This window comes from Myotis nattereri (genome assembly GCF_964212035.1).
Source record: "Myotis nattereri genome assembly, chromosome: 3".
In the NCBI taxonomy this organism is placed as follows: Eukaryota; Metazoa; Chordata; class Mammalia; order Chiroptera; family Vespertilionidae; genus Myotis; species Myotis nattereri.
The window spans coordinates 113827803-113847892 of NC_138077.1; the positions used below are offsets into that span (position 1 = coordinate 113827803).

Consider the following 20090-nt stretch of genomic DNA (forward strand, 5'->3'; position numbering starts at 1 on the left):
GGAAATTGTGCCACTGGGCCCCACAGAACAGCTACTACATAAGGCCACTCTTCCAAAACTGGGAAATATAGCAACTCTAAAACATAGAAACAAACACAGGGAGGCAGCCAAAATGGGGAAACAAAGAAACATGTCCCAAATGAAAGAACAGACCAAAACTCCAGAAAAAGAACTAAATAAAATGGAGACAATCTACAAATGCAGAATTCAAAACACTGGTTATAAGAATGCTCAATAATCTCAGTGAGAATTTCAACAAAGAGATAGAAAATATAAAAATGGAAATAGAAAACATAAAAAAGTACCAGTCAGAAATGGAGAATACAATAACTAAAATGAAAAATACATTAGAGGAAATCAACAATAGATTAGATGAAGCAGAGCATCACATGGGAAATTTGAAAGACAAGATAGCAAAAAACACCCAATTAGAACAGCAAAAAGAAAAAAAAAATGAAGATAGTTTAGGGCAGCAGTCGCCAACCTTTCAGACCTCCAGTGGTCCGTGGACCACCAGTTGGTGACCGCTGACTTAGGGAATCCTCTGGAACAGCAGCAAGCATACCATAGGGGTACCAGAAGAAGAAAGAGAACAAGGAATTAAACACTTATATGAAGAAATAATGATGGAAAATTTCCCTAATCTGGTAAAAGAAATAGACATTCAAGTCCAGGAAGTACTGAGTTCCAAACAAGATGAACCCAAAGAGGCCCACACCAAAACACATCATAATTAAAATGTCAAAAATTAGAGTCTCAGCGGGCCTTTCAGCCTGGCGACTTCCCAGCGATCAGATCCTCAGACTTTCCTCACAGCATGGCCCCTAAAGGCCATTCCTCGCTCCCACCTCAAGCGAAGAAACCGAAACTGCCTCCAGCCCCCAAGCTGGAGAAGCAGACCCCTCAGGATGTGCCAAAGGGAGAAGAAGAACAGCAAGAAGCGATTGAACATATTGATGAAGTACAAAATGAAATAGACAGACTTAATGAACAAGCCAGTGAGATTTTGAAAGTAGAACAGAAATATAACAAACTCCACCAACCATTTTTTCAGAAGAGGTCAGAATTGATCGCCAAAATCCCAAATTTTGGGGGTAACAACATTTGTCAACCATCCACAAGTGTCTGCACTGCTTGGGGAAGAGGATGAAGAGGCACTGCATTATTTGACAAGAGTTGAAGTAACAGAATTTGAAGATATTAAATCAGGTTACAGAATAGATTTTTATTTTGATGAAAATTCTTACTTTGAAAATAAAGTTCTCTCCAAAGAGTTTCATCTGAATGAGAGTGGTGATCCATCTTTGAAGTCCACTGAAATCAAATGGAAATCTGGAAAGGATTTGACGAAACGTTCAAGTCAAACACAGAATAAAGCCAGCAGGAAGAGACAGCATGAGGAACCAGAAAGCTTCTTTACCTGTTCACTGACCATTCTGATGCAGGTGCAGATGAGTTGGGAGAAGTCATCAAAGATGACATTTGGCCAAATCCATTACAGTACTACTTGGTTCCTGACATGGATGATGAAGAAGGGGAAGGAGAAGATGAAGATGAAGATGAAGATGATGATGATGATGATGATGATGAAGAGGAAGGGTTGGAAGATATTGATGAAGGGGATGAGAATGAAGGTTAAGAAGATGAAGATGATGATGAGGGGGAAGAAGGAGCGGAAGATGAAGGAGATGACTAATGAACACTGATGGATTCCAACCTTTTTTAATTTTCTCCAGTCCCTGGGAGCAAATTGCAGTCTTTATTCTTCTTTGTCTTTTTTCCCCCCTCTTGTGCTCAGTCGCCCTGTTTTTTGAGGTCTCTTTTCTCTCCTTTACACCATGGTTCTCACCTTATTTTTTTTTGGGGGGGGGGGGGAAGTACCTTGAGCAGAATACAGTGGGGAAAGAATCTTTGCCCCTTTCTGTTCCAAATTCATTTTTATCCCTTCATGTCTCAAGAAAAACTTAATGGAATCAACACCACCGTGCTCTGTGGGGAAAAAGAAAAGCCTTCTGCTCCCTTAGCTCTGCTGAGAGCTGGAGATGGCTAGGCCCCTGTGTAGTAGTGCATAGAATTCTAGCTTTTTTCCTTCTTTCTCTGTATATTGGGCTCAGAGATTACACTGTGTCTTTATGTGAATATGGACAGTTAGCATTTACCAACATGTATCTGTCTACTTTCTCTTGTTTAAAAAAAGAAAAAAAAACTTAAAAAAAAGGGAGGGGGCGTTTACAGAAGGTCAGCAAAGGGTGGGTTTGAGATGTTTGGGTGGATTAAGTGGGCATTTTGATAACATGGCTTCTCCTTTGGCATGTTTAATTGTGATGTTTAACAGACATCCTTGCAGTCTGAGATGACACTTTTAAAATAAAATTCTCTCCTAATGATGACTTGAGCCCTGCCACTCGATGGGAGAATCAGCAGAACCTGTAGGAGCTTATTCGGAATTGACATTTCTCTATTGTAATTTTGTTCTGTTTATTTTTAAATTTTCTTTTTGTTTCACTGAAAAGGAAAGATAATGCTGTTTTAAACATTAAAAGTGTACAAGTTGCTTTGTTACAATAAAACTAAATGTGTACAAAAATAAATAAATAAAATCCCAAAAATTAAAGACAAAGAGAGAATCTTAACAACAGCAAGAGAAAACAGTTACCTAAAAGGGAGTTCCAAAAAGACTGTCAGCTGATTTCTCAATAGAAACTTTGCAGGCCTGAAGGAACTATCACAATATATTCAAAGTGATGAAAAGCAAGGGCCTACAACCAAGACTACTCTCCCTAGCAAGGCTATATCATTCAGAATGGAAGACAGACAAAGAGCTTCCCAGATTTAAAAAAAAAAAAAAAAAGTTAAAGAAGTTCATCACCACCAAACCAGTGTTAAAAGAAATGTTAAAGGGATCTTTAAAAAGAATTAGGAAAAAAATTTAAAAAGAAAATAAATAAATAAAAAGAAGTAGAAAAAAAACACCTATGAATAATAAAATGGTAATAACTACAAACCTACCAATAACCACTTTAAATGTAAATGGATTAAGTGCTCCAATCAAAAAGTGTTATTCTCACTGCAAGCCATATTTTCTAAGGAGGAATTTTCTATAACTTCCAAGACTCTTTGGTTCATCTGTGCTCCTTACCCACTGACAATAGAAATATTTAATCCACTGGTATTTGTTCCAGTTAATGTATTTTGATTGTAAGCACCAAAAACTGACTCTGGCAATATTTGCCCAAAAAAGGAATACACTGGAAGGGCACTGAGGTTTGGCTCAAGAATCACGGAAGGCCTGAACAAGTAGACTCTGGAAGGATAGGTTCCAGACATCTCTACGAACTCCACAGTGGAGACTATGACATGCCATTGTAAGGCACTGTCTCCAGATGCCTCAGCCACCACTATCTGTGAATGACCATCTAAATCCCAGGATGTTAGTCTGATTGTCATGCCCATCTCTATGGTCAGGGGATACTATATAGACAAGGCCTACAACTATAGAGAATCTCTTTGTTCTAAGTTCATTTGCCTTCTGCAGTGTTTATGTTTGCATGAAACAAAGATAAAAGTCAAATCTGACTCTCAAGTAAATGTTAAGTCTACTATCCTACCAGTCTTCTGACCCAATCAAAACACCTGAAAATCTCCCCCAAACTCTCCATCCAAAAAAAAAAATACACAAAACACAGCGCTCATACACAACGGGCAATCTAGGAAATCAAGGCCAAAAGCTTCACAATAAGTGGCAGAGCTGGGATCCAAGCCCAGGGAGTTTGCCAAGTTCAGACCCTTAATTATATACTGCCTTCACAATAGTGGTCTCCACACATCCTTTCCCATCCCTATATCTCAAGTCATATACCCCATAACCATTTCCTGTTAGAGCTGCCCTAGAACCCAAATTTCCAATATAGAATAGTTAGTGTAGTGTGTGCACACCGTGCGATCTGTCCTCTTACTAGAAACTCAAGAAGTAGATAAAAGGGTTTAAAATAAGATTTGTGAGAATGATATAAATAATTTTACATCACGCTTTTTTTTTGTCTCTAGAAAAGTACCTTGTTCCGATTTTCTGAGTATTATTAAGTCACAGGATATTATACATTAGGGCAGTAACTGTCCAGATTGTAACTAAGTTTAATGCTTAGTATCTCATTCAGAAAGAAGGCCTGGATACCAACACCAGAGAACTATCAGAGAATGGGATGCCGAGAGTCACTTCCTAGTGCTCTGAATAACCAACGTTACTACCTAGATTATCATCTGTGTTCCCCCATTTCCAGCCAAGAATTTCTATGTAAATGATTCATAGAACAAAGACAGTCTGGTACAACTTGTATCTCGGTGAGCAGAGAATTCCTACCCAGTGTGTCTCTGTGTCTGGGTTTGAACTTTAACCTCCAAATCACACGTTGGTTTAAACTTGAAGTTTTTTTACTTTTTACACAGATAAATTAAAACTATTTTCAGGAGTTGAAACTCTGAGGTACTTTACTTAACAACCTGAAGAAAGCAACTCTGACCCTCTTGATTAACTGGCAAAGGAAGGACTTATCATACATATGTGTGTTTTCATTTTAAAATATGAATAGGAGATAATACATATAAAAATGGTAATAGGAGCTATTTTGGAATTGAGGGTGATGAGATTACAGGTGATTTTTTTCTACATTGTTGCATATTTTCCACAAAGTCTATATATTTCTTTTATAACAGACAAGAGATGAAAATAAGGAGGAAAAAAAGATTCACATTTAACTATTCCTACATAACAGTTATAAGAATTTTGAAAAAAGAAAGGGATAAACCTTGATATGCTACTTAAGAAAATCCAAACCGGTATGAAATGCCCTATAGCCCAGCCATGTCGTCAAAACTCACTTGCCCTTTTCCTGGAATTCCCTTCATCCTTTCCTCACCCTGGAAATTCCTACTGATTAGTCCAGATCCAGGTTAAAAGCCCATTGCCCAGCCAGCTCAGCCAGTGTGGCTCAGTGGTTGAGTGCTGACCTATGAACCAGGAGGTCAAGGTTTTATTCGAGGTCAAGGTTTGATTCCCGGTCAAAGCACATGCCTAGGTTGCCAACTCGATCACACTATAGATACTTAATTAAAAACTCCATTTTGTGCCCTAGTCGGTTTGGCTCAGTAGATAGAGCATCAGCCTGTGAACTGAAAGGTCCCTGGTTCGATTCTGATCAAGGGCAAATGTCTGGGTTTGGGGCTCCATCCCCACTCAGGGGTATGCAGGAGGCAGCCAATTGCCAATCGATGATTCTCTCTCGTTACTGATGTTTCTATCTCTCTTTCCTTCTCCTTTCCTCGCAGAAATCAATAAAAAGATATATTTTTTTTTAAATGAAGAAAAAACCCCATTGCTTGCTTATATCTACTTGAACAATGGCCACAACAAAGACTACTGGCCAGGCCTTTTATCTTTCTAGCCTTGTATTGTTTCCTGTCTCTGACATACCATGCATATAATCACACTCACTTTGTATTCTATAAAATCTCCTGGCTAATTTTATTCAATATCTTACATCATTTTCAATGGGCATTCTATAGCAGACATAGTTGTTCTAGGCCTCCTTGTGCCCCAGAAATTCATGTAGAACTAGTCACATAAAATGAGTCTTCAATTAAATTAAGTAAATAGCTAATGACTGCTCAGTGTTTAGCACAATGTTAAGTATCACAGGAGATATAAAATATTGGATTTATTCTCTGTACTCAAAACATTTAAATTCATTCATTTATTCATTTAGAAGAGCATCTAAACTTTTAATATCTGGTTTAGATGTCCCAGGAGCTTACAATCTAGTGTGTGTGTGGTGGTGGTGGGGGGGGGGGGGGAATGGTAAGATACACAGATAGAAAGTTAAATGGTAATGTTAGTGTTTTGTGTGTAATTAATAATGTCCAGTAGAAAACAAATGTTAAAAGATGTTTAAAATGATAAGATCATTTTAAGGTGTCACAGGGTAGTGTGGCCTGGCCAAAAAGAATGAAGAGGAGGTTCCTGGCCAGTGTAGCTCAGGTGGTTGGGTGTCATCCAGTGCACCAAAAGGTTACCAGCTCGATTTCCAGTCAGGGCACATGACCGGGTTATAGGCTCGATCCCCAATAGGGGGTGTGTTTCTCTCTCACATTGATATTTCTCTCTCTCTCTCCCTCTCCCTTCCTCTCCAAAATCAATAGAAACATTTTTTTTTAAAAAAAAGAATTGCCCTGGATGGTGTTGCTCAGTGATTAGAGCATTGACCTGAACACCACAGGGCCACAGATTCAATTCCTGGTCAAGGGCATGTAACTGGGTTGCACGTTTGATCCCCGGTCCAGTTGGGTTGGCAGTGGTGACAGCAGGAGTGTAGGAGAGGAAAAAAGAATGGAAAAAGATAGAGTTTTGACAGTTCAAAGCAGTTTTATATTTTATATATGTAGAGATGTCTGAAATGTTTACCTATGGATAAAAAGTAATAGAACAGTGTTGGAGTTTTGAATAACCTTTAACTTTCTCTTTATTAGATAGGATAGTATTATGTTTCCTCATATTACTTTATTCCCATTTTACACATGAAGAAACAGAGAGGTCAACCTGCAAAGCCTAGGTCATCCACTGGTAAATACCAAAGCTGTACTGTTTTTCAGTTTGCCTGCATCCCAGAGTTCCATGTGCCTTTCCGTAAGCCACACTGACTCCTGAATGTCCAAGAGCAATGAAGACATGAAATAGGTTGTTAAGGTAACCAAGCAATCATCTTTTTACACGATATTTAAGAGATCTGAGTCTCTTTTATATAGATGGTGAAATTAGATAACTTGAGGTTTACAAAACAATTCTGTACATCATTTCTAACTTTCTCAAGTCTAATTTAACTCCAAATTCTCCATTTTTTTCAGAAGTAAAATATTATTCACTTATTACATTCAACAAGAATTAACATTCATAAGCAAGAGAATTTCATGAGTATGTAAGCCAGTAGGAATAAAGCATACGGTTTTCAAGGGTATAGTATTAAGCATTATTAATACTACTACTGATTTTCATAATAAAAAATGTTGTAGAGCTGAAAACATACAGAAATTATGAAAATTAGGTTAGAAAATAAACATAAATTTAGATGAATAGGTTATATTTGAAATGCCTATATTTCCCATATGGCATTGATACTTTCAGCCTTTCAGTTTTTAGCCTTTTTGATAAAAAGCTACAAGCCTTCCACCCAGAAAAACTCACCAGATCTGAATTTTTCATGTGATTTCAGGGACTTGGTGGATATACACCCCACCCTCAAGCCCACAGGACCTTCTAGAGGTCTACAGGCTCCAGGTTATGAACTCCAGCCCAGGTTTTCCAAAAGTTCCCTTGGAAGAAACATGTAAAAACTTCTTGGAGAACTTGTTCTCAACATCAGACTTCAACATTTTCAGTGGAAAACAGTTAACCATCAAGGATTGCTAATGTAAAACTGAGCAATAAAAAACAGTGTCTCATAAAAGGCAAATATGTACACATATAACCATGACTCATGTCTCATAAATGTATAAACAGAACTATATGGAAGGAAAAAGAGGAAGCAAATACTTCAAAATGGGTCTCACAAGGATTTTCCCAAAGGGGTAGTGGTTTAAGCTGGGTGACTGTTGCAGCGTAAGAAGACTTCTACAGTTGTGATGTAGGTACAGCAGATATTTCTAAAACCTTGACTTAAAAAGTATATCCTGCCTGGCCATGTGGCTCAGTGGTTGAGCATCGACCTACGAACCAGGAGGTCATGGGTCGACTCCCAGTCAGGGCACAGGCCGATTGTGGGCTCAATCCCCAGTGTGGATATATATAGATTTATAAAATGCATACCTAACATATGCATTTTCACTAGCATCCCAACTTGGTCCTTTTGACAAAAGATCCCATGTCACAAACAGTTCAAGCAATACTCCAGGGGAGGAGAGGAACATACCACGAGGCAGAGGCTGGACTGTGGCCTGTCACTCCTTTGATCATTACCAGTATTTGACAGCCTGCAGTTTATGCATACCTGATTGGGTAGATTAATGGATTATATAATTTAGCTGATATCAAACCTCTCTTCACCAAATGGCCAAGTAGCTTTAGAAGATGCCTGCAAAGAAACTGGGTACTGAAAATATGTACAAGCAACAGAAAATGGCAGAGATCTACTCCTGGTATGAGTCTTCACCAGCTACATTAGAAAATAAAACAGGGGCAATGTGACCACAAGCTGGACATACAATTCAAAATTGTCAAGACTATTGAGTTACACTTTACACAGTCATTGACAATAAACAGTGCACTGTGTGCACATTGTCCCACAAGATATTAGTTAAGGATATGTTAAATCCTTCTAACTAATAGCACATTTTACTGGTTGAATAACAGCATCTCTTCTACCCTGCAAGACTTTGGGTTGGAAACATTTGGAAGGAAAGAGAGCAAAGGAACCTTAAAAACCTTCATTTCAATAGAAGGATGTGGTCAGAAAGGTCAATAAACTTTTATAAATTTTTAAGCAATTCAAGCCCAGACTTATTGAGCATTAGAGGTTAAAGCCAGCACTTAAAAGAAAAAGCAAGATGTTCAATATTTATGCCATTCCAGTGCACACCTAACCGCAGGGCTGCTCAGTTCTCCACAGGCTTGCAGTGCTGGGTCCTCAGTAAGAGTGCTGTGACAGCACTCTCAGTCAGCAGGAACATGGACTTTTTTAATGGCTAGAAAAGGCCACACCACTAGTAACATTTGTAGCTATGCAAAGTAACATAATAAGGGTAATCGAATATCATGCTTTGGCTAGTAAGCTGATCTAAACTGGGGATCATAAAGGAATGCTATCCCCCTCCTCTGCAAGAACACAAGTGAGCATTTGGGCTGGTTCATTATGAAAGGACTGGCACAAGGCACAGCCTTTGTTTGATTCTGGACATAATATAGGAGTGGAAATTCTGGTTCCTAATAAAGTCATAAAGTGTTTTTTTAAGAACTATGTGAAATTTGTCCATAGCACTCATTTTCCAGAGTTAATTGGTCATGCTGTGCTCATTTCTCTAAGAAGAGGCACAGTGTAACTATTCTGACACATATAAATAAATTTAAATGGTTGACTGCTTCACAAAACTGAGCAGATAAGTCTTAACTTTCTATTAGGTCTGAGAGCTCAGGTCACTGCAAAGAGGAGCACATTTAACTTTTTAAAAGCTGGCCTCTTTTAAGAAAACTCAGAATATTTAATTGGTTGGCACTAAAACCTATGCAAATTGCCAGCAGTATCAGTAACCAAGTTTCCTAGACATGCATCATTTAAGACCTTCTCAGCTTTACACGGGCTAGGAACTGCTTATTTTCTGTTTTACTAAGAAAAGAGCTAAACTAAGACTGCTGTAGCTTCCAGGGTAAAGATATACGGTTCTCAATCAACTTTAAAACCACTGAAAGTGCTCAAAGTGAAAGGCAGCATGCTTATCTGTACACTATTTATAAGGAAATTATCTTTATAAAAGTCTTCAGCTTCTTCCCAAATTCAATAAAACACTGAAGAAAGCTTTGAAGCAAAAGCACTATCTCCAAGTACATTTTGGTACTTAAAAATGTAAAGAGCAAAAGTAAAGATAAAGAATTTACTTTAATTTAGATATTTTCTGTAGACTTCAGATGCTTGCATAGAATCTTACCATATCCCTTGTACTGGCAATATTCTCTATTACCATTTTTTGTTTTATGTATCGGTGGAATCCCTTTAGCAAAAAGAGTAGTTTTACTTATCCATGATTAAACTATGGACTGGGAGAGCTGTTTCATCAACTGAAAGAATCAGGCTTGGAAGCAATAATACACATACATCCTAGACGGCACAGAAAGAGTATATTCAGCCACTTCCTCATTTTCCTAGGACTTGGTATGTATATCTAAAGGGACATTAAAGCCAAACCAAAATTATAAATTAAAATTTTTTACCCACCCCTGAGTAAACCCAAACAGTCCTTACTTACCTAACATGTATTGCTTAAGGTAATAGTTTTTTTAAACAGAAAAAATTAATAGAAAATTAAGAATTATGTGATCCTTTCACCATGTTTACTATTCGCATTGATTAGGCAAAGTACAATCTCAAAAGCAAAAAATGCCCTAGAAAACAAACAAACAATTTATCTCAATTTAACAATCATTAAAACAAAACAAAGAAAAAGCAGCTCGAGAATCTGAGGCTAGATTATTGCTATTAACATAAGGGAAAATTCTGCATACCTGCTTCTATTGGTCTTGTCAGCTGAGATTTGGAGGTCCAAGTAAACAGATCGAGAAGATTTAAAACTCAGTCTCTCTAAACTGTGTCTATTCTCAAATAATTCTCGGCCAAATTCAGCGTCTGACCAAAGAAAACAAGCAACCCACACTGAAGTGTCCTGCCTACTACTACAGATTTTAATCTTAAAAGAACTTGGTCTCAAGTACAAAGGCCAATTTGCAACATGGGTGTGGTTTGAAATCAAGAGGCAAAATGTAGATGCCATCAACAATTTCTTTTGGATTACAACTGTGCTTAAATACATCAGGATATTCACACTGCCCCTTAGAATCCACTCAAGTAGGTCTCCTTCCTACAGAATGAGACTGCTTTAGGAGGTCTTGTATTTTTATAAATATTCTTTTGCCATTTTAATTTTGAAATGGCAATTTGGTTTTCACCATGTGAAAAATCATTTAGCAATTAAGCATACATTGTGATTCCTGTAAAATATTAGAAACTTGTGTTAAATGTTTAAAAAAAAAAATACACCCTACCTTTTTTTTTTACAGTCACTAGACTAATTTCAAGCAAATATACAAAATTACCTTTGAGTGGTAACTGGAAACATAATATAGAATTATATAGTGTTAGAGCCAGGAAGTGCTGTAAGGGGTGTCCCATTCTCCTCTTTAAGTGAGGCAAGAACAAGCTCACTTAAAATCTATATCTATTTTCACTGACTGGTTAATTCTCTGAAGAGGAAATCTGAAACATTATTTATGACGGCTCCATAAAAGTAAAGAATGGCTGTTATAAAAATGCTTCATGCCCTCACCGGTTTGGCTCAGTGGATAGAGCGTCGGCCTGCGGACTGAAGGGTCCCAGGTTCGATTCTGGTCAAAGGCATGTACCTTGGTTGCGGGCACATCCCCAGTAGGGGGTATGCAGGAGGCAGCTGATTGATGTTTCTCTCTCATCAATGTTTCTAACTCTCTATCCCTCTCCCTTCCTCTCTGTAAAAAAATCAATAAAATATATTTAAAAAAAAAATGCTTCACAAAGTGAAAGAAAAAGTTAAGGATTTGTATGTTATAATCCAGTTAAAAAGGAAAGTACATACTGTATAATTTCATGTATATGAAATTCTAGAAAATGCAGTTTAATGTATGTCACATGCCTTTCATGCCTTTCTTGAGTTCCTATTATAAAACAAAACCAAACTTCCAGAAAAAATATACTGATTTTATCTCAAGAATGACTATGTAGAGAATGATGTGGTGCCGAGTGACTGATCAGGGCTAAGTGCAGAGTGCAGTCCTGACACCTACTGAAGACAAAAGTACAGTTTGAGCCATTAGAAGTGCTCAATAAACAATAATCAGATTCAGAGTTGCTTATGTAACTGAAACTATTTAATAAAACAAGAATATTTAGAAAATGTTCCATGTCTGCACCTTTTGGGAATGAGCCACATTTTTGTCAGTCTCTATAAACCCACACATACTTATTGGGAGATTTGCTTGTAAGAAGCATTTCCACAATATGTAAAGAATTTTTTCTGTACCTTAGAAATAGTCCATTTCTCAAACTTCTAAAACATCAGGGTAGTGATTACCCTTGAGAATGGTAGCAACTGGAAAAAAGCAAGAAGGTTTCTGGGGTTCTGGTAATAATTTGGTTCTTGGTATATAGGTGTTGATTTTGTGAAAATTCATCAAGTTATACACTTAGGATCTATACATTTTTTTTTTTGCTGTATATTATACATCAATTAAAGATTCAAAAACACACACACAAAAAAAAACATAAAAAGTCTACTCCGTAAAAGATGTATTGCAAACCTCATCTTTAAAATCCAATTTTTACTCACTTAAAATTAAACATTCTTGGCAATGTTCTTCTATTAACAGCATTTTTAGAAAACAATAAATACACATACCTTGCAGCGTTTAGGTACATAAATAAGTATGTACTTGGGTACATACGCAAGTCACTTAAGTTTAGTACTTGAAACCAATTCAATCATTGGTTCTGGGTACCCAGATGGTGCAGGGCTTCTTTCATGCTCCACAGATTTAGGGAGGACATCATCATGGAGAAGAACTCATGAATCACCTTGGAAAGATCAGCAGACGATATGGATGGACTCTTTCCACCACTTTAATTCAGCTACTAGTAAAAGTGAGTAGATGCCATACTTTAGCACCTTGGAAAACATTTCCTAGAATAAGTAGGTGTCAAAACTTGTAAATATGTGTTGTTATAGATAAATGGACATAAAGTGTTGGTCTTATTTAATATTTTTTTAAAAAGGCAGACCAGGCAGTTGGAAGTATATGAACAAAGCTGTGCAAGCAAGAACACATGGCAGGCAATGGGTGAGGGAAGGGAAACATCCTGGCTGGAGGAGTGGGCCTATTTCACATCGTAAGAGTTTTTTCTGAATCTAAGTTACCGGAGAAGCAGGCACAACACGAATCACCCCCCTTTGAGACACAGAGGTAGTGCGGCTGCAGCTCTGCCTGACACACCCATGTTCAAAAATCCTGGCACATTCTTTCCCTGGGCCCTGAGCTGATTTCAATTTAGAAAAATATCCGTTAAATCATATTTTCTCATACACATAAATATTAGTGCCTGGTGCCCTGCTGTCCTGTTTGTCAACAAAGGCAGACAGTGTATCTGTGGTAGCAGAATAATTCTCCCCAAGTGGGCCCCAAGCCCCAGAACATGTTACCTTACATGCAAAAGGGACGTGGCAGATGTGATTAAGGGTTAGGGCCTTGGAGCAGGCAGATTATCTTGGGATATCTAGACAGGCCCAATCTAATCACATGGGTCAAAGAGCAGAGAACTTTTCCCTACTGGGTGAGATGAAATAAAAGGAGGAGGAGGAAAAGAGATTCAAGATGTGAGAGGGCTGGACCCACCCTTGCTGGCTGTGAAGATGGAGGAAAGGGGCCATGAGCCAAGAAATGCAGGTGGGAATGGCCTTCAGTTTACATCCAGTGATAGAAGCGGGATCTCAGGCCTACCCCTTCAAGAAACTGAATTCTGCCAGCCCAAATGAGCCATGAAAAAAATCCTCCCCTAGGCTTCCAGAGAGGAATGCAGCCCTGCCAGCACCTTGCTTTTAGCCCCATGAGCCCGTGTTGGATATCTGACCTACGGAACTGTCAGATAATCAGTGTGCTATTTATGTCACTAAATTTGTGGCATTTTGTTATAGGATCAATAGAAAACTAATATAGGCTCAAATGGGTTTATTCAGAGCAGGATGTTCTTATCACCTTGGCCTTACATTGCCCACAAGAGAACAGCTATCATTCGGGAGAAGAAGAGTGTGTTTGGGAGGAGGGGGCAATAATGGTTTACAGCTCTCCTTAAATAAATTTCTCTCTGAAAGGGTGTACTCACATATGAGAAATCAAATATTCAGCTTAGCAGCTTTAAAAAATTACAAAAGTTAAAATATTCAAGATTCTGCCAATAATGACGAGCAGGGGTGCCTCCCTGTCTTAATCCTCCCTAGCACACCAGGGCCCAGAGATTACTGCAATTGACACTAAATGCTACCCAGCAACTAGGTGCAGTGGTTCTCATTAGTAGTTCTAAGATCGCCTTGTGTGGACTGTTTTAAATGCAGATTCCTGGGCCTCATCCCCAAGGAAGGATTGTCATTCAGAAGTAAGTGAAGTGTAGCCGAGGAATCGGAATATGATCAAAATTAAGAATTTCTAAATTCTGAATGACTAATATTGCTGGAAGCATTTTCCACTTCTCCCACCAACCATCTGAGACCTCTCCTATTCTGACCAAGGCCTGAAATGCAATTCTTGTCAGGAGTTAGCCTAACAGCTAGCACACAGAACAGACTAGATGGTTAAGGGTATAGATCTGATATAAACAGACATGGATTTAATTCTGCTACTTATCAACAGAGTGTTTCTGGCAAGTCACTTAAGTTCTCTGTACCTCACTTTGCTCATCTCCATAAAGGAATGACAACACCTACCTACCCATGGGGTTGTTATTAAAGATTTAGAAGTTCTTAAACCATAGTAACTGACCAGTTATTAATACCACCATAATTTCATTTCTGGTTGAAGTCAGAGCAAAATATTTATAAGCAGAAGTAGTTTAAATTCTTTAGCATTTTTCATTCCTGAAAACATTAAGTATTTAATAGAAACAAGCTTACATTCTGGACTGCATGGAATTGAGTGTGTTTACAAGATGCTGTGCTATGGAAAGTAAATAATGGGAACCATAATATTCCTGTCTCTTTGAGGTTATAATACCCAAGGAAGCATAATTTTATACCACACCTCTAAAAAGTTGGCTAAAGCAAAAATATATTTTTCCAAAACACAGGCATTTGGGAAATTTATCTCTTTTCACCTTATAGTATGAAATGGCAACTGTATAGATTGTTGAGACAACTATCACTAAGTATTTAGTGACTAACCAGGCCTCCTTTCTGATTTGAAAACTGCTGAGAGTGAAACTGAACCACCTGCTCAAGGTTACAAATCAAGTTAAATAAGCTCCTCTGCCAAGTAGAGATGAAGGACATAAAAAATCCTTTTCCTAAACAGTATATAGAAGTCAATAACTTGAGCATGAATGGGCGAACAGGAAGCAAACAGCAGTACGGCTGAGTCTGGGCTGATGACATTATCACAGTCAAATGGCCAGTATTTGGGATCACAACTAGAAAAATAAATTCAAGACTAAATTTTTAATTAATAAAACACAAAATAAATGATTAACTGTAAAGGATGATGTTGGAAGAAATACAATACCTATTTCATTATTTTTTCTATATCCTTTAGTGTTCTTCCTGTCTCTGCTTGTGTTCATTCCTTCATCATTCCTTTTTGTCTCATTTACCTTTTATAGAAAAGGTAGGAAACATTAACCAATGAGGAAAGGGGCATCTAAAGAATGTCTTCATGTTTTCACCTGCTGATCCTCAGACTACAGTCCTCTACACTGGAGTTTACTACAGAGAGCTGTGGGGGAAGCCCATTCTCCTAACTTTATATTTCTCTCAGGGCCTATTGCAAAAGCAGCATTCTGGCCTCTTTCTCTATACGCCTTTCTCACTCTTCCCCCAAGAAGGGGAACTGATTCATCTTACTGGTAAGAAGGTAAGTGCCTAGGGTCCATAGCAGGGGTGGGCAAACTTTTTGACTCGAGGGCCACAATGGGTTCTTAAACTGGACCGGAGGGCCGGAACAAAAGCATGGATGGAGTGTTTGTGTGAACTAATATAAATTTAAAGTAAACATCATTACATAAAAGGGTACGGTCTTTTATTTCAATCATTTTATTCATTTCAAACGGGCCGAATCCGGCCCGTGGGCCGTAGTTTGCCCACGGCTGGTCCATAGGAACCTCATTCCTGTACTGGAATGATTCTCAACCTTTAACTACAACAGAATCATAGATGGGGCTTATTAAAACATAGACTTCTGGGTCTAGATTGGAAACCACAAATCTACATTTCTACAAGTTATATAAGGTGTTGCTGACACTGCTTGTCTGGGGAATCACACTTTGAGAAACACAACTTTACTGAATGTGGCAAAATGTTCAAGGTCATTGTCCACACATGACTTGCCCCTCCCTCTTTAACAGTAGCTTGTCTTCAGAACACAAGAGCCCTCCCTTTCTTCTATATAGAAAGCAACCCAGAGGCAATTGTCCAGCAGGTCTGCCTGGGATGGGATGGGTAGAAGCTAAAATTCTGGGAGGAAAGGTCTGAGGAAGACCATTTGCCACACAGGACCCAGCTACAATCCTGGTTCAGCTGCACCAGGAATAAAGTCGTTATTTTGAACTCTGTCTGAAAGGCCTCTATTTCGTAATCATTTCAGAGAATAAAGAAAAGAAGAGAATGAATCATCAGCCCCTTCAATCCAAGAGCGTCCAGCATAATGACTGTGGGAGTGATAGGGGATATGACTCGGAATTCCACAGGTGTGGCCTCATTCTGGAAGCACTGTGACCCTGTCTTGTCTAAGCCACAGTGCTGAGGCCAGATGTCATCAGTTGTGCTTACTGAATGATGTCCCTGCTCCTGAAGAACATGCAGTTCCCACACAAGTGGTGTAAGTGGAGAGAAGATCCCGGGCCTTCAGGAAATGCAGCCTAGATGATTTATCTGGGTTAATCATCAACCATCCAGATCAGGCTGGCTGGCTCAACAGCTCCCTCCCACTCACAGCAAAGCAGAGCCCTCCCAGTTCTTCAGGGCCCCAGACACCTCTTGACCACTCCTCCTATGCCTGCTTTCCATCCTTGAGTCTGGCAGCTCTGCCTCTGTGCCATATTCTGGCCACCTATCCACACCCTGTACATGATGATTTTGATGGGTCTCAAATGACCCATCAAACCCTGCAGTGGAACCAGTCTTGCCCAACCTCTTATTCAGTCCCACTCATCTCCTGCAGCCCCCACAACTGGGTTCAACATCCCAGCCCCTCTTTCTCTAGGAAGTAAATCTGGATAGCAAAAGGTTTTCCTTAAGAAGAGCAACAAAATTAAAACACAGTCTCATCAGCCAAACAAAAGAAGAGGGTGAAAATACATACCAGGTATTGCATTCTACAACCACCATGCTCCTGGGCCCCCCATCTTTCTTTCCATCACAGGGCTCTTATAACTTCGTCACCAAACCAAGAGCCTCTCCTGCCTGTCAAAGGGACCAAATTCTGAACACATGTCCTCTGTGGCTCACTAAGTGTTTTTAAATGTTGAAGCTAAAATATAAAAATTAGGAAATGAACATAAAATTCACATTTATATTTTCTCTTTGAAAATCAGAAGGTATGGCAACACTAAGCCCACATCTCCACATGACCACACAGGGCTAGGCCAGTGATTGTCACACCCTTTAGATAAGGTGTAAACAAGTTTGCCACAATCCTTACAATCCCCTGCCATCTTCATTCTCCCACTGCCTTTCCTCCACAGAGCATTCATGAAGAAACATTAGGTAACCACAAGCTCTGCTTCCTGCCACTGTTTATTTTCTGAGATGTCTCTGAACTCAAATTATAGTATTGTGAGGTGGAAATAAAGAAATGTATTTTATTTTCTCTGCAGCTGATTGTTGCTTCCATTATTAGCCATATTGTAGGGATCATGAACAAATGGGCAAATGTTTACCCCAAAGTGGCCCAGATCCTAGAGAAAGAGGTGACAGAGGGTAAAGGCAATCTTCTTTTCAACATCCATAGTTCCTTAAAAGATCAGGACTCATGAAAGAAGAAACAGCCATTATCTTGTGGTTTTATAGGACAAAAATTCCATAATCCAAAGTTACCAAATGTAGAATTTTATGGCACACTTAATTTCTTAAAATTACATATAAAGCAAATAAATATTTATCATTTTTGGAAAGATCCTATCACCTGCTAGCCCTTTTCATTTAGCAATAAACTATATTACAAGAAAACTTTGAAAATTTTTAACTAATTAGGACTGATTACTGTGCAATAAAAGTATATAACGATCTTTTCTTGTCTCAAGTCATCTTTTATTGGTATGTACAATAACCATCCAGTGACTGCAGTGTCACAGAGACTGGCTCCAGAGGGGTACAAGTTTGTGGACCTCTTGAATTCCTGCTGTTTGTCCACAAGATTAGACTAGTTAATAGTGTCGAGGCAAATATTTGATTTTCAAAATTCCTCTTTTTCTTTCTCACATCTTTCTTTCCAAAGCCAGCACTTAAATGAAAAAATAAAATGTATCTCGTTTACTTGCCTTTCTTCTCAGAGATTTCCTAGGACAAGAATGGATTCTGTAGTCCTTGTCCTTGTGGTTCAACACAGAACAGGTCCAAAAGCAAATTAGGGAAATTTTAAATAGTTCACCAAGAATCTTTCAAAGGTGTGTTCACTTAAGCTCTAACCTGTTCTACTGATTAAACTGAAGGGACAATAAAACTAAGGCTAAGGCTATATCTACAGTGAAATGGCCCACTGAAATGATTAACAATAATTCCTTTGGACTATGACTTGCAGGTTACAAAGTGCTTCCCCATAATGTGTCACATGTAACAGAATATTTTGTAAACTCTATATACAAATACAAAGCATCTATATTATTATTTTTGGGCTGAACATGATGCATAATTCTATTGTAAATCCAGCCCTGCCCTGATTCTCAGTATTAATTCAGGAAGCTCAGAAAAGAGAAAAATCTCAGCACACTATATTTATCCCAAGATAGTCTGAATGATTTATCATTACTCATGGACAAGATAAAATTAAATAGCAAAAACTATTAGAACACTCATTTCTTAAATGTTTCCTTTTTCAATTGCATATTTGCTTTTAAGGAAAAATAGTCTTTTAATCTTTATTCACCACTTCTATTTTCTTACACTGCAATTACAAAAACAGTTTAACTACTTTAATGCATATATTTCAGTACCTATGAAGGCACAGTAAATATATATTAGGAGCCCTGGCTCTGGAGTCATAAATCTTGGGAATGAATATAGACTCTGATTTTTAACCTTGTGTGAGTCATTTTGAATTTTGGTTTTTATAGCCCCAAAATAAAGATGATGATAATAATACCAACTTCATAGAGTTTTTGGAAGGATTAATTAAAATAAACAGCCAAGGGCTTAAAAAAGGACCTGACATATAGGAAGTACACAACAGAGGTTAGGTATTTTAAATACTAGAGGCCAGGTGCACGACATTCGTGCACTCGGGGAGGTGGGGGGCGGTCCCTCAGCCCGACCTGCGCCCTCTTGAAGTCTGGGAGCCCACGGGGAGATGTCCACCTGCCGGCTTAGGCCTGCTCCCTGTGGAGAGCCTAAGCCAGCAGGCGGACATCCCCCAAGGGGTTCTTAGTGATGCAGCAGAGCCGGGTTTCTTGCTGAATGGAGCTCCCCCTGTAGAAGCACACTGACCACCAGGGGGCAGCTCCTGCATTGAGCATCTTCCCACTGGTGGTCAGTGTGCATCATAGGGACTGGTTGTTCTGCTGATCGGTTGATTTGCATATTACGGTTTTATTATATAGGATTGATGAGTATGATTTTCATAAAATTAGTGGTCCTCAATAGTAATATATGTATGTGCACACTTGTATATTATGTATTTTGCATAATATACAAATTTGCATATTGCATGTTAAAATTTGTATATTATGCAAAATACATAATTTGCAGAAATGACATTCACCAATAACTGATGGAAGAGTTGTTTTGGGGAGAAAGAACTGAATGAAGTTAATTATGTTTAAACACTGAACTTGAATAATTTAAGTAATCATTAAGGCACTTCACTATTTCTAAGAAGAAACCACAGAAAGCTGGTTCTAGACCAGGGGGAGGTAAACTCAACCTGCAGGTCAAATCAGGCCCACTGCCCACTCACACACAACCTGTATGTATAGTTGCATACTTAAACAGTTGAAAAAATTTCAAAACAATGATAGTTTGTGACATGTGAAAAATATAAGAAATTTTCATTTTAATGCCCATAAATAAAGCTTATTGGAGCAAAGCTATGCTCAATCACTCACGTATTGTGTGGTTACTTCTGTGGCATTAGGGAAGCGTTCAGTAGCTGAGATAGGCCACATGGCCCACAAAGCCTAGAACACTTATTATCTGGCTCTTCACAGAAAATGTTTGCCAACCTTTGGTCTAGATCAGTGGTCGGCAAACTCACTAGTCAACAGAGCCAGATATCAACAGTACAACAATTGAAATTTCTTTTGAGAGCCAAATTTTTTAAACTTAAACTACGTAGGTAGGTACATTGTTATTAACTTAATTAGGGTACTTCTAAGGCAGTGATGGTGAACCCTTTT

At 38.5% G+C, this 20090-nt stretch overlaps 1 protein-coding gene and 1 pseudogene across 4 annotated transcripts in view; one reads left to right on the forward strand and one right to left on the reverse strand.

Annotated features, from left to right (window-relative positions):
* Positions 1–20090, reverse strand: part of PLS1 (plastin 1) — a 155229-nt gene that overhangs the window by 104656 nt on the left and 30483 nt on the right. Inside the window, exon 1 of one of the 3 annotated variants that reach the window (XM_081086153.1) lies at positions 10262–10454. The exons of 1 other annotated variant lie outside the window; for it this stretch is intronic. The gene's annotated coding sequence lies outside the window, so the exon portion shown is untranslated. Of the gene's footprint in view, positions 1–10261; positions 10455–20090 lie in introns of those variants that run through there. One more of the 3 variants, XM_081086151.1, reaches the window with a different exon arrangement.
* On the forward strand, positions 818–1696 carry LOC308517407 (protein SET-like; annotated as a pseudogene). The gene has a single exon. The product of its transcript is annotated as a protein SET-like (transcript).